Consider the following 26,373-nt stretch of genomic DNA (forward strand, 5'->3'; position numbering starts at 1 on the left):
TAAGTGCATCACAATATCCTTATACATCTTTGGAACTTCTTCTCAATGCATTAAGAAACTTTCAAAATTGGACCTTCTTCTCAATGCTTTTCTTACACATGTATGCATCAGACTGAGGGAATCCATTTCAAATAGGCAATAAGATTCATCTTCATCTTTGATATGTGCCTCTCCACATATCCCATCTCATCCCATATTTTAATTTTAAAATATGTATGTGTTCTTATAGAATTTTTTGAGACCTCATCAAGTTGTTGGACCCGACGAGGGTACTAGTGTAGTTCCTAGAGGTATGTGATTTTAATTTTTTAGTTTAGGTATTTTGATTTTGATTTTCTAGGTTAGAGTTTTTGAGCACCTTGGGATACTTGCCAATGTAGAAAATAGGTTATTTTGTAATTGAGCCATAACTATAATGAGTTAGAGTGTGTAAGTTGGAGGGATGATGATACTTGTAATTTAAGGAACTCTAAAAAAAGAATTAGGTCAAAAGACTTTACGATTTGAAAGTTATATTAGTTTTAAGTTTCCTGAAGACCTCCTAAGAGCACTTCAAAGTCAGATTTGAGGCACTAAATGGCCTCATACTAGCCTGAAAAATGGGGGATGAGAAAATCTTGTCCATAGGGCTATAGAGTGCTTGGAGATATTTCCAAAAATATAAACAGTTCGTCAATTAGAGTCCCAGATCAAAAGTTATGCCTCCCAGAAGTTGGACTACCATTTCTGGATTCTTCTAATTTTACACTGACTTTTGATGTATTTTCTAGAACCTTCTATTTTGGCAATGGATACCAAATGAAATATTCTAAAATTTAATCCTAACCCTAAACCTAATTTGGTTTACCTAAGGACATTTCTGACATTATAAAGGTAGTTTTTGGTGGAGTTTGGGAGAAGGTACTGTGAGAATGGTTTTCTCTAGAATTTGATAACATTGTAAGCCCATAGGGCATGTCATGGAGTCTATTTTTGTTGTACTAAATGCAATAGCATATAATTTCTAATAATAATATTTCCCCTTTCCTGTTGTGTTCATTTTTTTCTTGGATCGAGCCCTCATCAAGTGGTGTCAGAGCAGGTCTTCCTGAGTGTGTAGATAGAGTGCCGACTGTGAGGTAGTCTGCATTAGGAACATGTGGTTGTGGGTTTGATACTAGAAGATGGCTCCACTAAGGGAGTGTGGTGGAAGGGCAAGAGTTGTTACTCTTGAGATTAGAGCCCTCTAGAGACAAGTCCAAGCATTATAGGAGGAGATCCATAAAGGGATAAATGTTGTTGTAGGCGACGAAAGTGATGAAGAAAATGAAGAAGAAGGAAACATTGGGCAGGAAGAGGAGGGAGATGAAGAATTCCTAAACCAGGTGGAAGAGAGGCTTTTTAGGGCCATTACCAAGCTTGGAAAAAGACTTAAAATTAACGTCGACATGTTTTCGAGAAATTTAAACCCAGATGAGTTGATCAACTGGATCAATGAGCTGGAGGAATATTTTGAGTGTAAGGATATCAAAGACCCCAATAGGGTTATGTTTACAAAGGCCAAAATGAAAGGCCATGCCAAAATCTAGTGGCAAGAGATTTGATTGGAAAGAAATAGAAGAGGAAACGAGAAAATCACTAGATGGGATCGCATGGTGGACAAATTAAAGAAGCAGTTCATTCTTATTGATTACAAGCTTGATTTGTTCAAGAAGATGCAAGGGTTAAAGCAAGCAGGAAAATTTGTCTAGGAATACATAGAGGAACTTTACTAAGTCCTTATTAGAGAGGTGCATGCAAAATCTAACAAGGAGAAGGTTGCCTATTACCTTAGTGGGTTAAGATCTAGCATTCAAGAGGAGTTAAGTTTGGTTAGAATGACTAGCATTGAAGAGGCATACCAATTTGCCTTGCAAGTTGAGGAGAAGCCAAAAAAAACTTTTGATAGAAGGAAAAGAGGGAAAATTCAAGGAGGAAGGGGCAATGGCAAGTCATTTGGAGGTCGAAATGAGAACCAGAAGAAAATTGAAGATGTGGGTACTAGCTAAATCAAAGGAATGAGGGTTTCAACCTCTCTCGTGATCAAAAATTTGAAGATCAGAGAGGAAGAGGTACAGGATGTGGACAAGGTTAAGGAAGAGGAGGCTTCCATGGTACCTATATTCATTGCAATGAAGATGGTCATTGTGCCTTTGAATGCCCTCAACACCTAGGAAGGACAGATAGGAGAGCTGATGGTCAAGCAAGGGTTGCTCATGTGGTTGATGATGCATAGTCATCCCATTCAAATGATGCAGAAAGAGGAGAGGTTCTAGTTAATGAAAGGGTCTTACTGAGTGGTGAGATTGAACATAGACAAAGGAGGATTTTTTTTTGTACTAGGTGTAAGTGTGAGGGTAAATGTTGTAATGTGATTGCTGATGGTCGAAGCATTGACAACTTGGTGTTAGAGGAGATGGTCTCAAAGCTAAAGCTCAAGAGAGAGAAACACCCCCATCCCTATTGGATTGCTTGGATACAGGATGATCATAAGGTGCTGGTTAGTGAGCAATTTTTGGTAAAGTTCAAGATTTGGAGTTACCATGATGAGGTTCTCTATGACACCATCTTGATGGATGTCTGCCATTTATTGTTGGGAAGGCCATGGTAGTTCGATAGGCATGCTATACATGATGGACATGCAAATACATCCTCTCTAACAAAGGATGGAGTTCACCACAAATTGAAGCCCTTGATAAAAGAGGGTGAAAAGGCATGCAATAGTGCTAGGGTATGTCTTGTTGATTGAAGAAATTTTTTGGATGGCATGAAACATCAACATATGTGTTATGCTTTAATTCCTAGAAAATATAAGGAAGGTAGTAGTGAAATTCCACTTGAAGTTTCAAGTCTATTAAGTGAGTATGGAGATTTCATCTCTGATAATGTTCCAAAAGGGTTGCTGCCAATGAGGCAAATCAAGTCATCAAATAGATTTAGTCCTTGGAGCAAGTTTTCCTAAGAAGGCTGATCATAGGATGACTCCTAATGAGACTGAGGAGCTAAATAGACAAGTTCAAGAGCTATTGAGAAAAGGTTTGATTCGAGAGAGCCTGAGTCCATGCACACTACCTATAGTGCTAGCAAAAAGAAGGATGGAGAGTGGAGAATGTGTATAGACTCTCAGGTTGTAAATAGAATAACCATCAAGTATCGGTTTCCTTTGCCAAGAATGGATGATCTTATGGACTATTTGAGTGGAGCTTAGTACTTCACAAAGATAGATCTCAAGAGTGGTTATCACCAGATATGGATATGAGAGGGAGATTAGTGAAAGACTACATTCAAGACCAAGGAGGGTCTATATGAGTGGTTAGTCATGCCCTTTGGACTGACCAATGTGCCAAGCACCTTCATGCAGCTTATGAATGAGGCACTAAAGAAATTTTTGAGAAAATTTGTTATTGTCTATTTGGATGATATTTTGATTTTCAGTAAGTCTTTGGATGAACATTTATTACACATTTGTGGTGTCCTTGAAAGGTTGAGGGAAGAGAAATTTTTGATTAATTTGAAGAAGTGTATCTTTGTCAAAAGCGAGTTAGTCTATTTGGGGTTTGTTGTATCAGTCGAGGGTCTCAAAATGGACCCAAAGAAGGTGAAGGTCATCTTGGAAAGGCCTACTCCAAGGTCTACCACTGAGATGAGGTCATTCCATGGCTTGGCTAGTTTTTAGAGGAAGTTCATAAGGAATTTTAGTAGTATATGTGCACCCCTAACTGAAACAATGAGAGGGGAAAGAAAAGAGTTCAAGTGGACTATATGAGTTGCAAGGAGTTTTGAATTGTTGAAGAAGAAGGTGACAGAGCAACCTGTGTTGGCACTTCCTAATTTTAACAAAGTTTTCCAGGTGGATTGCGATGCTAGTGGTAGTGCTATTGGGGTTGTATTGAGCCAATAAGGTAAACCTATTGCCTATTTCAGTGAAAAATTGAATGATGCAAAGAAGAAGTATTTTGTTTATGATTAGGAGTTCTATGCAATAGTTCAGGCTTTAAAAAAATTGAGGTTTTATTTATTTCCAAAAGAATTTGTTTTGTATACTGATCACTAGGCATTGCAGTACCTAAATAGCCAAGGTAAATTGAATTAGAGACAACTGAAATGGGTAGAGTTCATGCAAAGCTATACATTTAGATTGAAACATAGAAGTAGAAGGTCTAATAGGGTTGCAAATGCATTAAGTATGAGACAATTGTTGTTGATAGTAATGCAAGTTGAAGTGGTTAGGTTTGATGAACTCAATAATATGTACCCTAAGGATCTTGACTTTTTAGAGGCTTGGAAGGCTTGTAAAGAACCTGTTACTCTAAACAGGATCAGGTGGCTAGATTACATGATTCAGGATGGTATGTTGTTCAAGGGAAGTCAATTGTGTATTCCAAGGAGTTCCATGAGGGAGAACTTGATTAAGGAGAATCACAGTGGAGGAATGGCAGGACACTTTGGTTGAGATAAGACCATTATCATTATTAGAGAGCATTATTATTGGGCTCAACTATCACAAGATGTGAAGAAGTTTGTGTGAAGTTGTCAAGTATGTCAAATAGCCAAAAGATTTAATTAAAATACTGGACTTTATTAGTCATTTCCTATTCCATCGAAGCCTTGGGAGGACATAAGTATGGATTTTGTTCTTGGATTGCCAAGGACACAATGGGGTAATGACTCAATAATTGTGGTGTTTGATGGGTTCTCCAAGATGGCGCATTTCATTCCATGACACAAGACTCATGATGCAGTGCCTATTGCAATTTTTTTTTATAGAGAGGTGGTGAGGCTACATGGTCTCCCAAAAAGTATTGTTTTTGATATAGATACTAAATTTTTGGGGTATTTTTGGAGGACTTTGTGGAAGAAGTTGAAGATAGAATTGAAGTTTAGTTCTACACGTCGTCCGTAAACTAATGGACAAACAAAGGTAGTGAATAGAAGTTTGGCAAATTTGCTGCGATGTTTAGTAGGAGATAAGCCCAAGGGATGGGATTTGATTCTACCACAAGAAAAATTTTCTTACAATAATTCTATAAATAGGAGTACTGATAGATCACCATTCCAAAGCATCTAGTGGTGTAAGGGCAATCCTATATGACCCAAAAATATGTTTAGTGTTAGTTTCTATTTAATGTGTTTTCATTTCTAGATACCCATTTGGGTCAAATAAAGATTCCAACTCTCATAGTTCCACTATTGGTTTATTGGGTTAGAGTTTTTGAGCACCTTGGGATATGTGCCAATGTAGAAAATATGTTATTTTGTAATTGAGCCATAATTATAATGAGTTAGAGGGTGTAAGTTGGATGGATGATTATACTTGTAATTTAAAGAACTCCAGAAAAAAGAATTAGGTCAAAAGGCTTTACGGTTTGAAAATTATTACAATTTTAAGTTGTCTGGAGACCTCTTAAGAGTACTTCAAAGTTAGATTTGAGGTACTAAACGGCCTCATACAGGCCCAAAAAATGGGAGATGAGAAAATCTTGTCAATAGGACTGTAGAGAGCTTGGAGAGGTTTTCATAAATGTAAATAGTTTGTCAATCGGAGTCCCAAATCAAAAGTTATGCCTCCTAGAAGTTGGACTACCATTTCTAGATTCTTCTAATTTTACACCGACTTCTGACGTGTTTTCTATAACCTTCTATTTTGGTGGTGGATGTCAAATGGAATATTCTAAAATGTATTCCTAACCCTAAACCTGAATTTGTTTTACTTAAGGACATTTTTGACATTGTAAAGGTGGTTTTTAGTGGAATTTGGGAGAAGCTACTATGAGAAGGGGTTTTTCTAGAATCTGATAACATTGCAAGCCCATAGGGCATGTCGTGGAGTCTATTTTTGTTGTACTAAATTTAATAGCATATCATTTCTGATAATAATATTTCCCCTTTCCTGTTGTGTTCATTTTTGTCTTGGATTGAGCCCTCATCAATTCCTAAAGTGTTCAGCTTTATGACCAATATATTGCAAGTGTAGTAGTGACCCATAAATCTTCTTTTATGTCATGAGCCCTAATTAGTGTCTACAATAATATTTAAATACACACACATTATCTAAATATCTTATCAAATTAGTTAATTAATAAATATAATATTTATCATGGTAATATTACTCTTAAATATTAAATAAAAATTCATTAAATTAATTAATTATAGCAAATATATTATATATTATATTAGATTTATTATAAATTGATAAATTATTAAAATATTAAATGAGATATATATAATCATTATTAAATAATATTTTATATTAAAATAATATTAAATAACATTCTCATATAATATGTCTTTTGAAACCAAAAGATACAACTCTTCAAATTATAAGGATATATGAGTCGATGTAAAGAGATGGAAGTGGAAACAATTTTGAAAAGGTATGTTTTCACAAGTAAATGTTATACACAAACAAAACAAAATTGAAGATTAATGAGAAGAATTAGGAAGAAATTTGAATAATAAAAAAAAAAAAAGGAAGCAATGGAGAAGCCTGATTCATTATAGTGGTATTAGAACATGATCCTACCATATTCCAGAGTAAAAGATAAACAAAAAATCAGTTACAAGAAAGAACAATATGAATGAATAGTGATATTTAAAAATTGTTGATCCTCTTATTCAACATTTCAACATTGTGATTACAATTTACTGCCACGGATAAAAGAGACCAAGATTGGATGCATGGAAGAGTAACTAGAAAATAATTTAGAAAATAGAAGAAGTCATTTAGTACTTCACCATCAACATGAACACCAAAGACCATCAACAATATAACAACTTATTGATATCTTGGCATATAAGCACATATGAGATGGAGATTAGTGTCATCAAAATAAAGGGCATTGTCTATTCATCAACATCCATCAACTTTAGACTATACCACAAGGAAGGAGTTTAATAGGGAATGATAATAAGGTTTGGTCATTGAGAAAGAGACAAGGATCAATATATGAGAAAATAAGGTGAAATGGCGAAGGGCATCAAAAGAAGAGAAGTGAACTACCAGAAAATAAAAGAAAATTCAGTGAAAATATAATCTCAAATTTTTAATTGCAGCACTCAGAATCACTACATGCTTTTATTTCTAATAAAATTCCATACATTAATAGATGTAGATTAGGCCAAGCACAAAGTTAGTAAGAACACAAAGAATAAGAGCAACATTGCATTGCACATCATAAAGATGCTACATTGTGCAGGTTAGTCCATGAAATTTGCAATCACTTTTCAAAGCCATCAACATGCCAATATTCTTCAGTATTAAAATGCAGAATAATCTATGATGGAGGATAAGTGTATATCAAAGAGGAGATAAATTAATAAGGTGAAAATCTCCAATCAAGCAACAACTATGGTAATCTATGAGCACATACATTAGAATAGATTTGACAGATTTTATCATTCATTGTGGCAAAGGGAATATGAGTGGAATAGGCATATATAAATTCTTAAAAAATCAAATTCTCCATTTGAGTGCACCAAATCAGAATTGTGAATAGGAATACATATTCTAATTTTGGCCCAAAAATGAGCATTTGCAACTCCACCTAAATAGAGGTGGATTTGGAATACATATTCTTCTTCCTATTTTATTTATTTTAGAAAACATAAACTTTTGGGTCTGTGAATTCCCCATCAAATTCTGAGTGAACCAAACAAGAGTAGGGTTATGTATTCTTATTTTCTATTCTAGAATAACAATTCCAGAATACATATTCCTATTCCTAGGGTTAACTTTAAGAAACCCCCCTTTGGAAAAATGTATAAAATTGTGGCAAATCAAACATTAGTTTAGGGGAAAATAATCAATTTCTATTGGCAAATTAATTTTTCTAGCTATGAAAAAATTTAATTTAATTGGTGATATTTTTTCAACTATATAAAAATTGTATCAAATCCTGGCAAATCTTTCCTAATTGATTATCAAACTTGAAGGTTAAATTTATCCTCCTTTTATGATCAAACTTTTCCTCCAAATTATTGAATGGTGGTATGCAGATAACATCCCTATTATTTATGATTGTTAGAGAACCTTAAATCAATAGCCTAAATCCTATTTCGGGCCAATATTTTAAAAGGATACAAAGTTTTAAAGAAAGTCCCAAAAATAAAGGCACATGTTCCCAATCAAATCTATTTTGGGCCAAAGTGAGAAAGGATAAGAAGTTTCATGGAAAGTCTCCGAAATAGAGACGCGTGTCAAATCTACATGCTTAATGTGTAACCTAAATTTAAGTTTTACCAAACATTGGCTAATGTGACACCAATCAAGATAAGAATTGGAAATTGTAGGCAAATATATATAATTTACCATGTGGAAAAAATAGATTGTATTGGCGAAGTCATCACAAAAGTAAAAATAATTTTGTATTATTATTGGCAATTGGCCTAAACATGGGACCCAATTTTTGTAAAGTTCAAGTGAACTGACTACCCCAAAAGTACAAAAAAAAGCCAAATTTGGGGTCCCTGATAAGTGAGATTAGCCAATCAGTCAATATTAACCACTAAAGTTATCCTTACCTATTCCCATATTCTTATTCCCCTAGCCAAAAGAATGTGATTCAATACAAATAAATAATTTATTGTGATACTTGGAGGCATTAATCCCTTCGTGCAAATTGGTCAAGAGGGAATTTAATACATCATCACACATACCTTTACATATTAAATATATATCACAAAGAACCTAATCATTGATCAACCTTAATTCAAAATAAGGCCTTTTTATATCTATACATATCCCTGTTCAATGCATGAAAGGCCTCTCCAACTCAACCAATGCTTACAATATATTAAGCACTAGCTCTATGCAAATTTGTGAGCACTCATGTACAAGTAAAAACATATACATATGAGTAATTTAAAAAAACGGGGAATAACATGGGAAGGATCCAAAAAAAAGTGTAGCATTAAAAATGAGGGAGAAGTCTGTTGAAGATAATACTAGCAGATCTAGATATAATTAAGTCAATAGGCTTCTTTATTGTGGCATGTAATGGCCAAAAAGTTGTCACATATCTAAATTTGTCAGATGGATATCAGAGAAGGAAAGTTGTTGGACTTTATTGTGGCACACAATAGGAAAAAATTTGTCACATATTTGGAATTTTTCTATGTAATTCATAAAAATATAAAATTAAAATTTGTACATTGATTAATTTCATAACCATTCATAACTATGTTTAAGCTGATAGGCTTTTTTATTGTGGCATGTAATAGCCAAAAAATTTTCACATGTTTGAAAATTGTCAGATGAATATCGAAGAAGGAAAATTGTTAGACTTTATTGTGGCACACAATAGGTGGAAAGTTGTCACATGCTCAAAATTTTTCCATATAATTCATAAAAATATAAAATTAAAATTTGTACACCAATTAATTTCATAACCATTCACAACTATCTTTTATCAATAAAAAATCCATCTTTTCCTATTATCGTAGTTGAATCTGTTCTAATACATTTTTATCTACAATGGTTGAGCCTTCATCTCTATGTGGGGGTAAAATTCATTGGAAGGAAGGTTGATGAAATAAACCTCAAATTCTGGCATCTCATGTTGTTCTTCTTGATTATGAATGGAGCATTGCACAACACTCGCAACATTGTCTATCACAAGAAGAGTATTTTTTTCTGGTACCACACCCAAAATCTGCTATTTGAAATGTAATGATAAAACACATTGAATATATATGTTTGTATTTTTTTTTTTAAATGTATAAATTTCATTCGAGATGTTATATATTTATTAATGTATGATAAATTTTACAATTTGGATACTTGATCTTTTCTCTTTGACCTATAAACTACATCTGGCTTGTTATTTGCTAATACATGATCAAGTTTACAATTTGGGATAGCCAAATGACTTCTTAAAATGAGTAGGTAAGGCAAACAATTACAACATGTTAACACAAAAAATAATGTGAAGATATTTCTAAGCAAAAAATAACAAATATGCAATAAAACCTTGATGATCAGGTCTTCAGGGAAGGCTATTCCTCTTCATACCATTCCTTTGCCACCAGATGCATAAAGACATTCATCCAATCAATTAATCAGGTGGGTTTAGTTTTGGTAGTTTTCTTCAAAAGAGAGCATCCAAGGTGGATGGGCTTGAAGCTAGCCAAGAATGTGAACCGAACCATTATTTCTACATTATGGAGAGAACAGGGGACACTAGTAGGGCTGGGAATACCCTCTTCTAAATGAACAGTGATTACCACCTTCTTTAAATCTCTAAGGAGTTGTCCTCACCATTTCATGTGTTAGTACCAATTCAAGTTGCAAGTGTAAAACCTTGCATTTGCTTCAACAAACCCCATTTTTTTCCAAAAATGTGTCCTGGTTAGGCTTTCAAACTTCAAACACAACTTTTAGAATTTGAAATCTTTCATCTCCAACCCATTTTTTTTCATCAAAAATGTGCCCTAGATGGGCTACTTTTTGCATATGTAGCATGCAAACTCTTCAAAAGTCACCATCCAAACCTTTTGATCCAAAACATAGCAATAGAGGGAATAAAAACATGGTTTTTGGTAGCATTTACACATGTAATCACTCACAAAATTGCCACTTCCATCTCTCAAAAGATAAAATGTACTTTTTCATATCATTTACATGTAAAAATGATATACAAATGATACAAAAATCACCACCCACCTCTCAAATAGAAAAACACAACTATTGGGATAAATAATGGCATGTTTTTTAGAGCATTTACTCATGCATTTTCTCATTAAATCACCACTTTGCCTTTTATTTATCAGAACACACATTATAAGTCATAAAGACACACTTTTGGATGATATTTACATATGCATTTTGTTGTATATTGTCACTTGGCTTTTTAATAAAAATGGTTTTTTTAAAGGCAAAGGCACATGTATTTCGATCAAGAAAAGCCATCATTGAGTCTTCAATAACTTAAGTTCATACTGATCGGCTTTTTCAATCACTTTGCGTATGCAAACACAGTTTTAAAATTCTTTTACATATATATTTTGTATTCTACATGGGTTTAATTTATGAAAGTTTATAATAACATGCTTTTTGAATCACTTTGCGTATATTTAATACTCAACATATGTAAATTTTATAATTCTATAAATAGGTAATTCACATTTGAATTAACTATAAGAAGGGACATGCTAATATGAACATTCATGTTACCAAACAATAAAAAAGTAAGTTGCCCCTCAATTGCAAATTAAATTTATATCTCTTGTACATGATTTTCACATGAAAAAATTCAACAGAGTGTTATAGGTTGATGGTGTGCATTTGTTACAAATTGTTCGACTCATTGAAGAAATTGTACAACATATGCTACTATCAGCATACACATTGCACAATCTGGTGCAAGGGCTAGTAGGAATAAATGAAAATTGGAGATACCACCACCCATGATTTTTGTAGCAGTCCCAAAACTGTATTTATATATATATATATCATCCAATAAAAGGGTAAGATAAAGAAGGATTGGGGTACAAAGAATTAAAGCCATCTTGTCATAGGAACCAAATAAGATTAAAAGGGAGTACAAAGTAATATCTAAACCATTAATTAAATGATCTAAGGAGAACTGAGTGGGAAAATGATATCTTTTAATGAAAATAAATAATTAGCTATAGTAACAACATAAAGAGAATAAAATTTGCATTGAGATTATCATGAGAAATAGAAGTCAATCACCAATAAAAATATAGTAGTGAATAATGATTTATGGGATTCTAATATGAATATGGAAATTATAGTCATGTTCATATGATAGGAATGGTTTTCGCTAAGACTCAGAAGATAATCCTCCTTTAAGCAGTAACCATATTAAACAGAGGGTTACAACAATTGTTAGGATTAAACCTCAGACATAAATAATAATTACATGCAAATATAACCAATATCAAAAAATAATAGATCACATAGAAAAGAACACAAGACACCAAGATTTAATGTGGTTCACCCAAACCCTGGGCTATGTCCACCAAATAGCTAGTCCAATATTATTACGATTCAGTGATTACAACCTGATTACAATCCGTAATCCCTTACAGTTCAATACTGCCGCAAGAAATATATATTCGAGCCCCCTATCGACATGTAACATCCATTACTTTAAATATAAAGAAATATATATTCAAGCCATTATTTTTATTGCCTATAGTAATTAAAACAATATTAGATGTATTTATACTATTCAAATGATATGTATTAAAAAGGAGACATAAGAATCCTAATACATTGATATATGAATAGAAAATAATCAAATAACAAAATTATTGAATTAACTATAGAATAAATATTTATATGACTAGACACAACATATATTCACAACCCATAGACAAGGGGTCATGATGTGGTAGTTCCACCACATATAAATTTTCAAAAGACAATGGAGGGAATGGGACATGATAGAGGAGAGGACCCGGTACTTGAACACCCTAACTTTGCACTTTTCAAAACCCTACGTAAAATTTTCAAATTGTTCCCAATTTTTTATAGCGGCTTACTTGGTGAGTCATCTATTATAACTAAGGTTTCAAGTCCACATCACCTGTTATGATGCCACATCAGCATGCTTTTTGCCAAGTTGTCCACAACAACCCAAAAAAAAAGTGAGAACAATCATCGTGTATAAAGGGTACCCATAGTTGAATTGCTGATGTGGCATCACATCATTGGTTAATTTTTATAATTAAGGGTACATTTTATTCGATTTTGGGTATTTAGCATTGTAGTAACAACTTTAAAGTCACAAGTCTTGGTACAATGTTGTCAAAAAAATTGAGCATTATGTCAATAAATGTAGGTATTGAGTGAAAAAATCCATTCATAACTATTAGAACACATTCAAATACTGGGTCATCTCCCTTATATAGAATGGTGAAAAGCAATGAAGGGAAACACATATCGACCACTGGATGTTCCATCGTAGGGAAGAGGATAGACAAGGGACACATGTCATAGAATTAAGGACTACAAAGGACATAAGTACCATAGCAACATGGAAACCATTAATAAGCTAACACAACATAGCATCGAGGAGGAAGTGACTACACCCAAAGAGCTAATAGAACATTCTACACACCACCTATGAATGAAGACATGTTTTCTCAAGCATGTAAAAATAAGGATTAAAGTGGAGGGAATAGATAGAAGTGTTTCACAGAGAAACTACATGGCTTACATGTAAGGCATAACATCTTCAATAGACAAGCATCATAGCATGACATTATAAAGGGAGTAATATCATTGGAGGTAGTTAGCAATGGACCCACACGATACCCAGTGAGAGATCATAGGAAATTCCCAGTGGACAATTGAAGTATAAGACACATAGTTAAGTAAATCATCCCAATTGGAAGGGAATATTCAAGAGACATTCATTTCATTCAACGACACACATTGAAGAGATACGATTGGATAAGTCCCACTCCATATAAGGTAAGTGAATATTAAACAAATGTTAACTTATGGAACATTTATAATAAAGTTATTCTTACAATTGTGATTCAATATATAATGGTTATATAACTATTTAATTATGGAAATTAATTTGTATTCAAGTTAATGATATTTATATAGTTTTGATATTCTATCTAAAATAAGATTAGATCCCCTTCTGTGCTAGTATAGGGATTGTATTCAACCTTATATAATGGCTAAGTGCTAGTAGAGGAATTGAACATTTCTATCTAAATGGCTAAATTGGATTAATAGATCCTTATAGTGCTAGTGCGGAAGGTTGATGTAATCATTGTATAAATGGCTATCATGCTAGTGCAAAGGATTATCACAACACTATATAAATGGCTAGAGGATAATGTTAACTCATAGTGCAGTGCATGAGATGTGTCCTCTCATATAAATGGCTTATGGTGCTAGTGCGAGAAGTAACTATATCCCTTGTCTAAATGGCTAAATTAGTAATGAATCTTATAGTGCCAGTGTAGGAAGTGAGATCCTCATATAAATAGCTATGGTGCTAGTGTATGAGATGAGTAACCTTGTATAAATGGCTAGATAAGAATGAGGCAATGGGTAGAACTATGGCTAGACTAATATATTTAAAATTGTTGATATTCAAACCTAACATCTATTTTTGTAAGTAATATTGTTCCAGTCTAACTCTAATTAGTGGGGATATTACACTAAGATTGGACATCTAACAAAGATTGAATTAGTAGAGATTCATTATTAAGAATAATCTTTAAACAAGGGTACAATATTAATTACAAAAATGCATTCTATTGATGAAGGTATGATTTGTCTAGGCAAATGATATGACTAATGAGCATTCGTAATTTGAACAACAATTCATTATAAGAAAGTTTTAAATTTATTTACACTCTAAAGTATATTGAATCTAGGTTTTTTTTAATACACATGAATTTGTCCATATATAACACCTCTTATGTATAAATACATTGAATATGTATATAGGGATTTGAGAAATTTGAGGTATATGGGAGTAATCTAGTTTCTTATTAATGGTAATAAGGCATAGTGAAGACCATATGGCTACTAGTAAATGGAGCTTTAGTCTTGATAGTATAGTGACATTTCTATTATATTGATATTGTGGATTTAAGTTGTGCTGAGACTGTTGAGATCAAGTAATCCCTTATGCATAATTGGTATATTGGAAATGAGCATGGGAATGATGGAATTTCAAATTTTGTGACCGAGAAGGGGGTTATGTAATATAAGAAAGTCTAAGATATCTTGAACCCAAGTACATATAAGGTCTACAATCACTTGGAAGTATTCCAATGTGATTTTGAAATGAAATGATAGCATTGGAGGATTCTATCATGTGAGCAAGCCATGCTTCCATGATAGAGGGAAAAACTAAAGGACCTGCTTCAATTTCCTTCCAAGGAACTTGGTAATATTGGTTCAGATGGAGTGAACCTTGATGCTGCCACCTAAGTCATGATAAATGGATACTCATTGATTTTTTGATTACTCTTATTAGGGAGCAACAAGAGGATCTTCTGTAATTGACTATCAAGGATTATATTGGTTCAAAGGGAGAAAATCATGTCTAGATGACTTCTCTAGTGACAAGAAAACTATAGCAATCAAGGAGAAGATAATAGATATAAACACTAGTAAATTTGGACCTATTTTTCAATGAGAGTTGGGTGATTTTTTGACAGTAAATGGTCAAAAAATTTCATCGTTATAATTTTGTTAAAATTTTGATGCAAGATAGGGCTGTCTATTTATCGACGAATGATTTCTTCAAAAATGAGCTCAATCTACAGTAGGAGGTACCATCAGGCATGACTTGATTCTACCTCACAAGCATCTAAAAATCTACCAATAGATATCAAAACTTCAATGATTTCCACTAGTTTTCGATAAGGTTTCCATGCCATCAACAACAAGCCCTGTCAAAACCTCTACATAACATCATCAAAACTATGACCAAATCCTAGGAGATTCTAATGATGTTACCATGTCATCGACGACAACATCATCAAAATATTAACAATGGTTCATCAAAACTTTGACAAGAGCCCTGTTTTGGAAAGAAAATTTGATAATGGATCCCACAAAAGAATATATAAATAATTGTTTGTCCATATTGGAGATTAGAAATTACTACAAAGGGACTTTCAACAAACTCAACTTAGATGTATTAGGAGTGAAGAGTTATTGCAAGAAAAATAAAATAAAAGAGTGATTTAATGTTGAAACTTTGTCAGTAGGAAGGTTTGGTTATGATATAAAAGATTTGAAGGTAATAAAATAACAATGGCTGCTCCAAATGGAACCTAGCCATATTTTCTAATTAACTAAATTGGAAATAATGCATTGGATACATATTCTGATAATTTTTATCTTCACATGTATGTTCTTCCTTTCCATGTTTCTTAGAGCCAATGCATAAGAAGATACAAAAATTGGTACAATAGTTGTTCATCTAGAATATGCCCCATTGCTCAGATATGTAATGCCCTGCCAAGGGATCCAAAGAATTAACCTAAAGTTTCACTAAGTTTGGTAGCATTTTTTTTAAAACATGAAAGTAAAAACCACTTATAACTTATACACAATAACATAAGCAATAGCAATGTCCATCTAAAAGTAAACATATCATATATAACAAATTACATTCTTTAAAGATCCCTTAATGTTGAATCACATCTAATTTATCTACTCATCTAACATCACATCCTTATGAAATAATAATGATAAGTCCAATGTTCATAAATTACATTTTTGATTGCTCAATCATCCACTGTACATGCCACAAGGTATGAAAAGCTTGAAAGAATAAACATCCATGTAAATAAACTACATCATCATCCAATATTAATCCATGATGCAATTAAAGTAAATGAAACCACATATCATACATGATACATCATCATCATAAAGATATAAACATCCATCATAAAAGATAACCATATATCACAAACATAAATAACTAAGTGCATGATTCCTCCCAACCGTAAATAGCATCATTAGACCATCATGGATCCTAGCCATCCCTCCATGTGTAACATTCCAAATCATCGAAGAGATCTTCGATATTATCATAGTAGGAATGTCACTCCTAAATCATACTACATCATATGCAAAAAGTAATCTAACATGCAAAGTAAAGCATCATCTAACATATTCAAATCATCAATGTAAGGATACATGTCCACCATCATAATCCATGAAGATAGAATGATGATAGATACCAACAAAGAATGCTCCAGCCACGGTGTCAGACGGATCTCAAATGATAAGAGTGATAAAACACTACTACCCAACCGCGTGGAACCTAAGTGGTCCAATCCCACCATGCTGAGGAGATAATCTCAAGTCCCAAATAGGCTATCAAAATCACATAGCATAAATACTGTCTAAGTCTAGGAATCCTAAAAGTACACTAACTCAAAGGTTCCAATCACAAAACCGACATCTAATCCCAGAGGCACACATTGACATGTAGGAACCTACTATGCAAGCGAGAAAGTGTCATCACATATATCATGTAGAAGTTACCTTGGTAGTTAGCTAAACTCCATGGGTCCAGGTAGTGATCCTTGTGCGGCCACTAGTATCCTCTCATACTGACAAGGCATACTATGGAATGCAAGGTTGCAACCAAGCGTTCTCTCTACTCCCATCCTAGTCTGTACAAGCACTCAAGGCATGGGCGAGAACATCAACAATTATCTTTTTAAGTTCATTTAATCCCCATTTAGTGTAAATGTTATCACTTATTAACAAAACTTACAATGAGTTACCTTGGTAGCCACTTAGGGCCTCGACCCCCATTGCAAGCCACTTCCTGACACTACAAGTAGATAACCTACCCTAAGCTCATGGAATCATAAAATAACCTCAATCCTATACAAGTGACTGGAAAGAAATACCAAAAGATAATCCATACAAAGAATCATCAAATATCCACAATAAAAACATCGAATCTCCATGAGCATGTGAAAAGTATCCATAGATAATCATGACCACAACAGTTCTCTATTGGCAACTGAAGGCATCACTGATAATCAAAAGTATCCATTGGTTCTCAATAACCAAAATATATCTCAAAATCATACTGATCAAAGACTCCAAAATGGTTGAGTCAAAACATGTCACAACATGACATCATCAATAAATAAATCAACGTTTTAATCCCATCATGGCGACTAGAAAGTAATCCAAGGTTAACTGATCAATGACTCAAAAATGGTTAAGTCAAGTGTCTCAGATACATATAACTTAGCTTCACTCAAGAAGATTGATGAGCAATAACAATCAGTACAAACATTTCATAGAGCATACCATCACATAACCATGGTTGGGTTTAGAAGGATCGAGACCAAATAAGATCAACATGCCATCACATCTCATAACCCCCAAGCCTCTAGTAACAAGCTAAGACTAGTCAACACTAGTCAACCCAAAAACCCAAAAACAAGAAGCATAGAGAATACACAATGCAAACACATGTTTTGGTTTACTAAAATCACATGGATGAGTTAAGTGTAGAAGTTTCCAATTTTCATTTCAAGTAAACTAAGAGTAATCATTTGACCTACAAGTCAACCCGTTTGTTCCCCCGATAGCATTATCCTTTCCATTATTTAAAATAATATTCTAAAAATAACTTAAGGATAAATATCTACTCATTAAACTAATCATTATTGACCTTTAATTAAATTGTTTTCTTTATTTAACTAAGATCCATATTCTAATTGATTAACTCTTCTATAATGATACTTCAACTTTTAACATAATCAGAGGATCATTATTCGTTAAACTATAAGAAAGCTAGTTATCAATCTTTGAATAAGAAGATTATAACTTTATTAAAATGATCAATTAAATCAATCAATTAATTAACATTGGTACACAATCCATGATTTTAATCATTCTAATAATTCTTAATTAAAACTCAATTAAATATTACTAAAATTTAAGCCTTTTAATATTAATCATTGCAATAATTAAATCATCATTAATAACCATTAAAATATCTAAAGTCATTATTCAAGTCATTAGAATAAGACTTATCAACTTCGATATAAATAATTTACAACTTTGTTAGAAGAATCGAAATTGATTCAAATTCTATTATATAACTTAATTATTAATTAAATTTAATTAACTCTAATTAATTAATTTAATTAATAATTACACAACCATACCAACAACCCAATGAATATCAGTTGACTAATAACTAACTATAATTTGTACGTTAAAAGTTAGCCATAATCCAATACACAAATTTTCATATTCATAATTCAATAATAATAACTTGTTAATATTTAATAACAAGCTATATTGGGAATCTTATTAATAATTCTATAATAACCAAATTCATCACTCTTCAACAATGTCCCCATTAATACTTTAATAATAACAAGTTATAATAAAAACCCCAATATTAATATCCTCAAATAGTTTTCCCCTATGTATGTTGATTTAAAAATTCAATTAATTAATACTCCTCTAAATTATTAACCAATTCAAATTGATTAATATCATTTACAAAACTTCAATCATTAACTTTAATTTGGTTAATTAATAACTATTTAAAACATTTATACCATTATTTATTAATAGTTTGTTAGACTCAGCAACATTAATAAATAATAAACTCATCAAGACTATAAATAATCGATTTAGAGAATCCCTCCATAAACTTCGTTAGTTAATATTTTAATAACTCTTAACACCATTAAGGTATATAGATAAATAATACATAACGTATTAACAATTCAAATCATAACAAGGTTATTAAATGTTATAACAATGATTATGACCCTTGTCAATTAAATCCAATATCATTTAAAGTCTCTTAATTTAAATCATCATCATTGAACAACTATTATCAACATAACATAAATTACCATCTTGTAATTATTTAATATATATTAAATAATATTTAGTATACATTAAATAATTACTATTAAAAGTCATCCATTCTCTAATGAATTCAATATCTCTTTCCATCAGTTCTATCTACAATCGTTCCCATTAAAAATCTCCATTAATTCATTTAGAACATTCTTATTAGTCTTTAGACTAATTAAGTAATTATTAAATTCTAACTATATTAATATCTCTCCTTTTATAATAATAATTGACAATTTATTATTAATACTTTTTAAAATCATTTATCATTTCCAATCAATCCATTTACAATTTCAAAACTTCATAAATTTTAACTATATTGCTTTATTGAAATTTCAATAACTTGATTAATTACTTAAATAAAATTTTATTAATATTATATATATATAATAATTAATATTCAATATCTTCATCATACTTAAAAGTCGAATTACAATATTATTATATATATACATATATATTTACACACACACACACACACACACACACACACACACACACACACACACACACACACACACACACACACACACACACACACAAACAATAATCAATAATTAATAACTTCAAAATCGAATCACCAAAAATTTGATTCATAACATATAAATTGACCACCATTTATACTTATATCATGAGGCGGACTGTACTAGCGGCGGATGGGAAGGATAGCGGTGCCGTGGTAGTCTGCTATCGCAGTGCCTATGGCAACAGAGCTACTGACACTTTGCGTCATGAGAGGGGTGGGGGTACGGGTCCGTCCCTCCCTGCCTCTCTTTATATATATAAATTTTGTTTGTTTAATAAAATGTTTTCAATAACGTTTATTATCATGCGCTTACTTTATAATAAGTTTCTTTAAAACGTTTTTCCAAAAATGTTGCGATTCGAGTTATGTTATAAGGTGCAATTTACACAAATATACATATATGTATATATGTATATATATGTATATACATATATGTATATATATATGTACATATATATATATATATACATATATATATACACACACATATATATATGTATATATATGTACACATATATATATACATACATATATATATACATATATATATATATACATATATATACATATATATACATACATATATATATATATATATACATATATATACATATATATATATATACATATATATATATATACATATATATATATGTATGTATATATATATATATACATACATATATATATATATATATATATATATATATATATATATATATATATATATATATATATATATATATATATATATATATATATATATATATATATATATATATACGTATATACATATATATACACACTCAGTTTTCTATCAACCATAGTTATTTTTCTTCTTTTAAATAATAAATGAATATATGTGTGTGTGTGTGTGTGTGTGTGTGTGTGTGTGTGCGGGTTTTACACATACATAACTTAAACAAAAAGGGCTATTGAAACTCTTTCAATTAGGAATTTTTCTTTTGAAATAATTGTTCTAAATTTTGAAATCTATTTCTCAACTCGATTCTAATTTGAACCCAAATCCGATTTAGAACTAATTTTCTTTCTTAAATTGAAGCTAGGGTTTTCTATTGTTTTCAACCAATTAACATATATATATATATATATATATAGATTCCAATTTCAAAATTAAAGATTCATTCATGGAATATATTCAGACACATATAAAAGACACAATGAAGATAGGAAGAGAAAGAGTACAAATAGAATATACGAAAATCACGAGTGCACCTAGACACTGATGCTAATTTTCCATGCCTCAGAAGTCCATAGAAAATCCCTTCTCCAACATTCGCAATTCCCCCAAGATCCAAGCCAACCGAAATTCCCACGTGACTAGAAGTTCTTGAAGAAGCATAGGAGTATGTAGAAACATATGAGCATGTAGAAACATATGAGCATATAGAAGCGTGTGAGCTTCTCAAATGCATATAAGCTTTGAAGCTTGTCCAAACACACTAGGAGAGCCTCTATTTAAAGGCCTCTAAGATGCATCTAGAATGTGTCTAGAAACAACTAGAAGATAAGCATAACAACTAAGCATGAGTCTTCTCCAACCTTCTAGATGAGTCATAAGGTTGTAGACACCATGTGCTCAAATAATATGCTAACTCCTAAGTGTAGACAACTTGTGCATACTTAGAGTGCAAACTCCTGTGTTGTCTACATGACAACTCTTGAGAATTTGCAAACTCCTATGTGAGAAAATGTTAAAATAATGCACATTAATTAATATAATATTTACTTTACTCTTTCCAATTTAATTAATTTATTTATTTTTAAATCTCATGCACTAACTTTAATAACTCCACTTATTTAATCTTAATATATTTATATTTTAATCACATGCACACATCATGCAACCTTTAATCTTTTAATAATTTTAATATCTTTTCCACTTTTACATTTATTTCCAAAATTTAATTGCTAAAATATTTATTAACTTAAATAAATATTATCACATTCCAACTTTAAAATTATAACTTTTATCTTCAAATTTAATTATTTTATTTAATTAATTAAATAAAATAAATATTAAAATATCATATTAATTTTCCATTAAATTAAACCATTAATTAAATCTTTTAATTAGGCTTAATTAATAGAAAATACTCCAAAGACTCATAAGGTAAAATATGAAAATCCATCATAGCCAAAATACATACAAAATCAAACCAAGGGTTAATATCATGAATTACGTCATCCAACGTATTCGAAGGGTACTCAACTCAGATACTTGTCCTAATTTCCAATTAGGAAAAATGGCTTAAACGGTTGGGATTTGGACTTGAGAATTTATCTCCCCTCTCTTATCATTGAGATAATGCAATAGGGTACGCTCATCCTGGCAATTTAGGGAAGTCGATACTTGGTACCTGCAACCTGCATAAGAACCACGCATGTACAAGCACAATATATACTAAGCTAAATAGGCAATGGCAGGAAGTGGTGCATCATGTAGATCCCGACTAGCAGGTGACTACAACTCCCTTCCTTAACCACATCAGAAACGCCATCCAAGAACAAACACACACACCATACACATGCAAGTATGGGGTAAGTATCCATAAGAAAATACATGTTATAATAAACCATCTAACTAATCAATAACTTAAAATCACTTGAACAATCATCATGTATACATGAATTATAGAGTCTAAGTAATCTCATCACATATCAACTGAATCCGAAACAATATCTGATAATCTCAAAACAATGCTGCTAACCATCAAGATAAAACTAGCCCTAAAAGAGTTTAACAAGGATAAAAAAAATGTGACCTAAGGGTAGGCACTACATCCATAAAGTTTGGTGGATTCTTATGATGGTTTTTTTCTTTATATATGATGGATTCTTCTAAAGAAACTCTTTATGAAATTTTGATAAGAGGAACTATTTCCCTTAGGGAGGATATAACTAGACCAAAATGAAGAAGTTGAACATAGCTCATAGTAGAAAAGAGAAATGGTTGGGATATGGTTTAGAAATAGAGAAATTTAGAAAAATAAAAATTCATGAGTAGGAAAGGTACAGATACATAACTCTCATTCAACACCAAAAATTGACACTTTCCTACTAGATTCAAACCATAAAGAGATTAAGTCCTTACTTGGAATTACCCTCAAATGATGGAGAGATGCTTTCTTAACCCTAAAACTTCAATTTCTCATTTAGTTTTGCAGCTCAGTACCTTGCAACCAAATACAACAAAATCATAATCAAATAGCTATACAAAAAATGTTGAAAAGTTTCAAGATGTGTTCCAGTTTTGTTGCATTGGTCAGTGTGTTATATGCATATTAGGATCTATAGTGTTATAACATCAACTAGACTAAGATTAGCATGTTACCAATATGGTTGCAATTAGTAGAGATCAATTTTAGTGAATGAAGGCATGACACATTTCAACAAAGGAAACAAAACATTACTTTTAATGACATCAAAATGTAGAAAGTAGCAATATTCAAAATAAGGAATTCAATGATAGAACTATAATGTAAATAGTGAAGAATCATTGTCTTTAGCCGCTAAAGCACCCATATATTGACTAAATAAAGAATATTTATTTGGATTAGTTGATAAATATTTTCAAACTACAATTTCCACTTGAGACCCATTTTGACACTGTGTATTGAAATGACCAAGATGATCTATAAGCCTATCAACAGTTTCAACATTATGAGTTACAATCCTTTGCTCCCAAATGCCCCAATATGAGTGAATCAAAATTTGATCAGGTAACAACTTAAATTGATTATAGGAAGACATACTCTAACTTCATGATTTGGATTCTCATACAGTGTGAGATCATGTTTTAAAAAAATGCCCAACTTTTTGCCAATAATTATACTATTTTTGGGTCTTTGTATTCTAGACTAAGAGATGGGAATAAGATCCATACAGGCTTAAAAAATGGAAATAGAGGATCTAGTTTAAAATTAGGCACCCATTGTATTATTACTAGACTTGATCCCTTGCAAAACTAATCCTTGAATCTATGCACTTCATCCTTAAGCTCTAAATGAAGATTTTATAATCTAAATCAATAAGAAACAAATCCTTGAAACTCTTCCATTGTTATTTTTCCCATTGAAATATTTTTGGAATTCTTAAAGAAGGATTTGGAAATGTACCTATTAGTTTTTATTTCTGTAGTATCATTTAACATGTGGAAGAATTACATGGTTTGGAAAATGTATCTTCACTTCATAATGCGGGTGCCCATGTCTATTGAAGCCTTTGTGTTTGAAAATGGATTTCATTAGGAAAAGATTCATAGGTTATTTACCTATCTTGAAACTTGCAATCTTCTTTATCTCCATTTATATGTTTTCTATGAGCCTAAAAAGGATCTATTCCATTTAACTGAATAGGGTAGACTCAAGGAATACCATGCAATATATCAAAAAGTTTCTTTGCCCATGGTACTTGAGAAAAAGAGAAATTATTCTATTTGTCATTTGTCAACCACTTGGTATTTAATGGATGAAATATATTTTCCATGAATTGGATGAATAGTCCTATCTTTCTTTTTGCTTTGCCAAAATGAACTATGATGGAGCTTACCAAAGTAAATTTAGAAAGGCTTGTATTGAATGCCTACTACCAAATATAAAATTGCAATCATACATCTAAAGAAACTACATCCTTTGCCATCCCTAAAGGAACAAACAATGAATTTGTGGCTATTGGTCCTACAGAGGGATTAATACTACATTATTATATATCTTTTTTTGCCTTTGTCTTTCTTAGATTCTATACACTTATACACACATACTATATGCATGGAATGTGGCCTCTATTTAACACACACACACTTCAACATGGTCCTTGTATGTGGATTCATCCTAGAATGAACACGAGGTTGTTCACCCAAGAGGAGTCTTGCAAGGTGACCTATTGCCTTTTATCTAGGTGGATTTTGCCTGCTTATGGGTATAGGCAATCATACCACCTAGAACGAAGGGTTTAACAATGATTAGTCTATGTGCACATGCAAGTAATCTAAATGATTATGCAATTAATATAAGAACATATAAATTGAATTAACTAAATGAATGCATATTAATTCTAAATGATATTAATCTAAGAAAATGAGAGCTTTATGAAAATATTAAACTTAAATGAGTATGCAATTCAGCAACGATTTGATAACAATTCCATTAAACCCCTGTGATGAAGAATTGTGAGTCCCTTAAATAGAATTCCTGGAATCCATCAATGGGTGAGATAAACTAGGATCAATGGTCAGGATTGAAGCAAAGATTCAACTAAGATGGAAACTTCCTTGTGCAAGCAAAGTTAACTATTTTAGATCTGAGTGTGATGAGTAGTTAACTAAACTTGTCATAGGGTGTGAGATTGAGTTAACTAGATTGATTCCAATTCGAGAGATAGTTCACTTAGAGTTTCCATTTAGAACTGAAGAGAGGATTTTGAAGATATTATTTAATTTAACAAAGTGAGACATGATATCATAAATGCATTTTCTATTTAATTGAATAATCATATTCAATTAATCAAAATAAGCAAAATTATTAAATTAAATAAATTTAATCCCTTAGTACATTAGCCTTAGGTGATAACTTAATTTAATTGAAGTATAAATACTTAATAATTAAATTAAATCTTAATCAGTAGGTTTAATGTGACTAATATGAGTCAATACTTTGGTGATTAAATAGAGAGTATGATTAATGCAGATTGATTGAAATAGATCAAAATTGGTGATCATATCAATGAGCCAATTTTGGGGTATTACATTTTGCCCCTCTTTGAATGAATGTGCGAGCAACACATTCAGTTCAAAGAAAATCAGAAAGCATGATGCAAAGATGAGATTGATTTCGAAGCTAACAATACAGAGACCAATTGATAAGCTTTTAAGGACCATCTCCAGAATGAAGCTTAATCCCAAGGAATCCAAGTAGAGCATTAGATGCCTAAATTGATAAGCATTTTAAAAGTTTCCTTTAGAAAAAATTTTAACCTTTAAGTATCCAGACAGAACATCTAGATAATCAAAATTGATAAGCATTTAAAAGACTATCTCCAAAATAAAGCTTAATCTTTAAGGATCCAGATAGAACACCTAGATACCTGAGAGTGATAAGTATTTAAAAGACTATCTCCAAAATAGAGCTTAATCTTTAGGGATCTAGATAGAACACCTAGATACTTGAGAGTGATAAGCATTTAAAAGACTACCTCCAGAACGAAGCTTAATCTTTAAGGATCCAGATAGAACATCTAGACACCCAAAATTGATAATAGATAGCAAGATCAAATTATGAGTCATAGAATCATCCCTAGAATGAGGCTTGATCCTTAGGAGTTGAGGTTCATATTATACTGGTAGCTGTCCAATACCGATACTGATGACCAGATGAAATAGATGACAAAGATGTTAGATAGAGGGAAACAAGATGCCCCTAGTGATGAGATGCCCCAAATGGTG

This window comes from Cupressus sempervirens, chromosome 5 (assembly GCF_028749045.1).
Source record: "Cupressus sempervirens isolate cs-2001-9-10 chromosome 5, ASM2874904v1, whole genome shotgun sequence".
Taxonomy (NCBI): domain Eukaryota; kingdom Viridiplantae; phylum Streptophyta; class Pinopsida; order Cupressales; family Cupressaceae; genus Cupressus; species Cupressus sempervirens.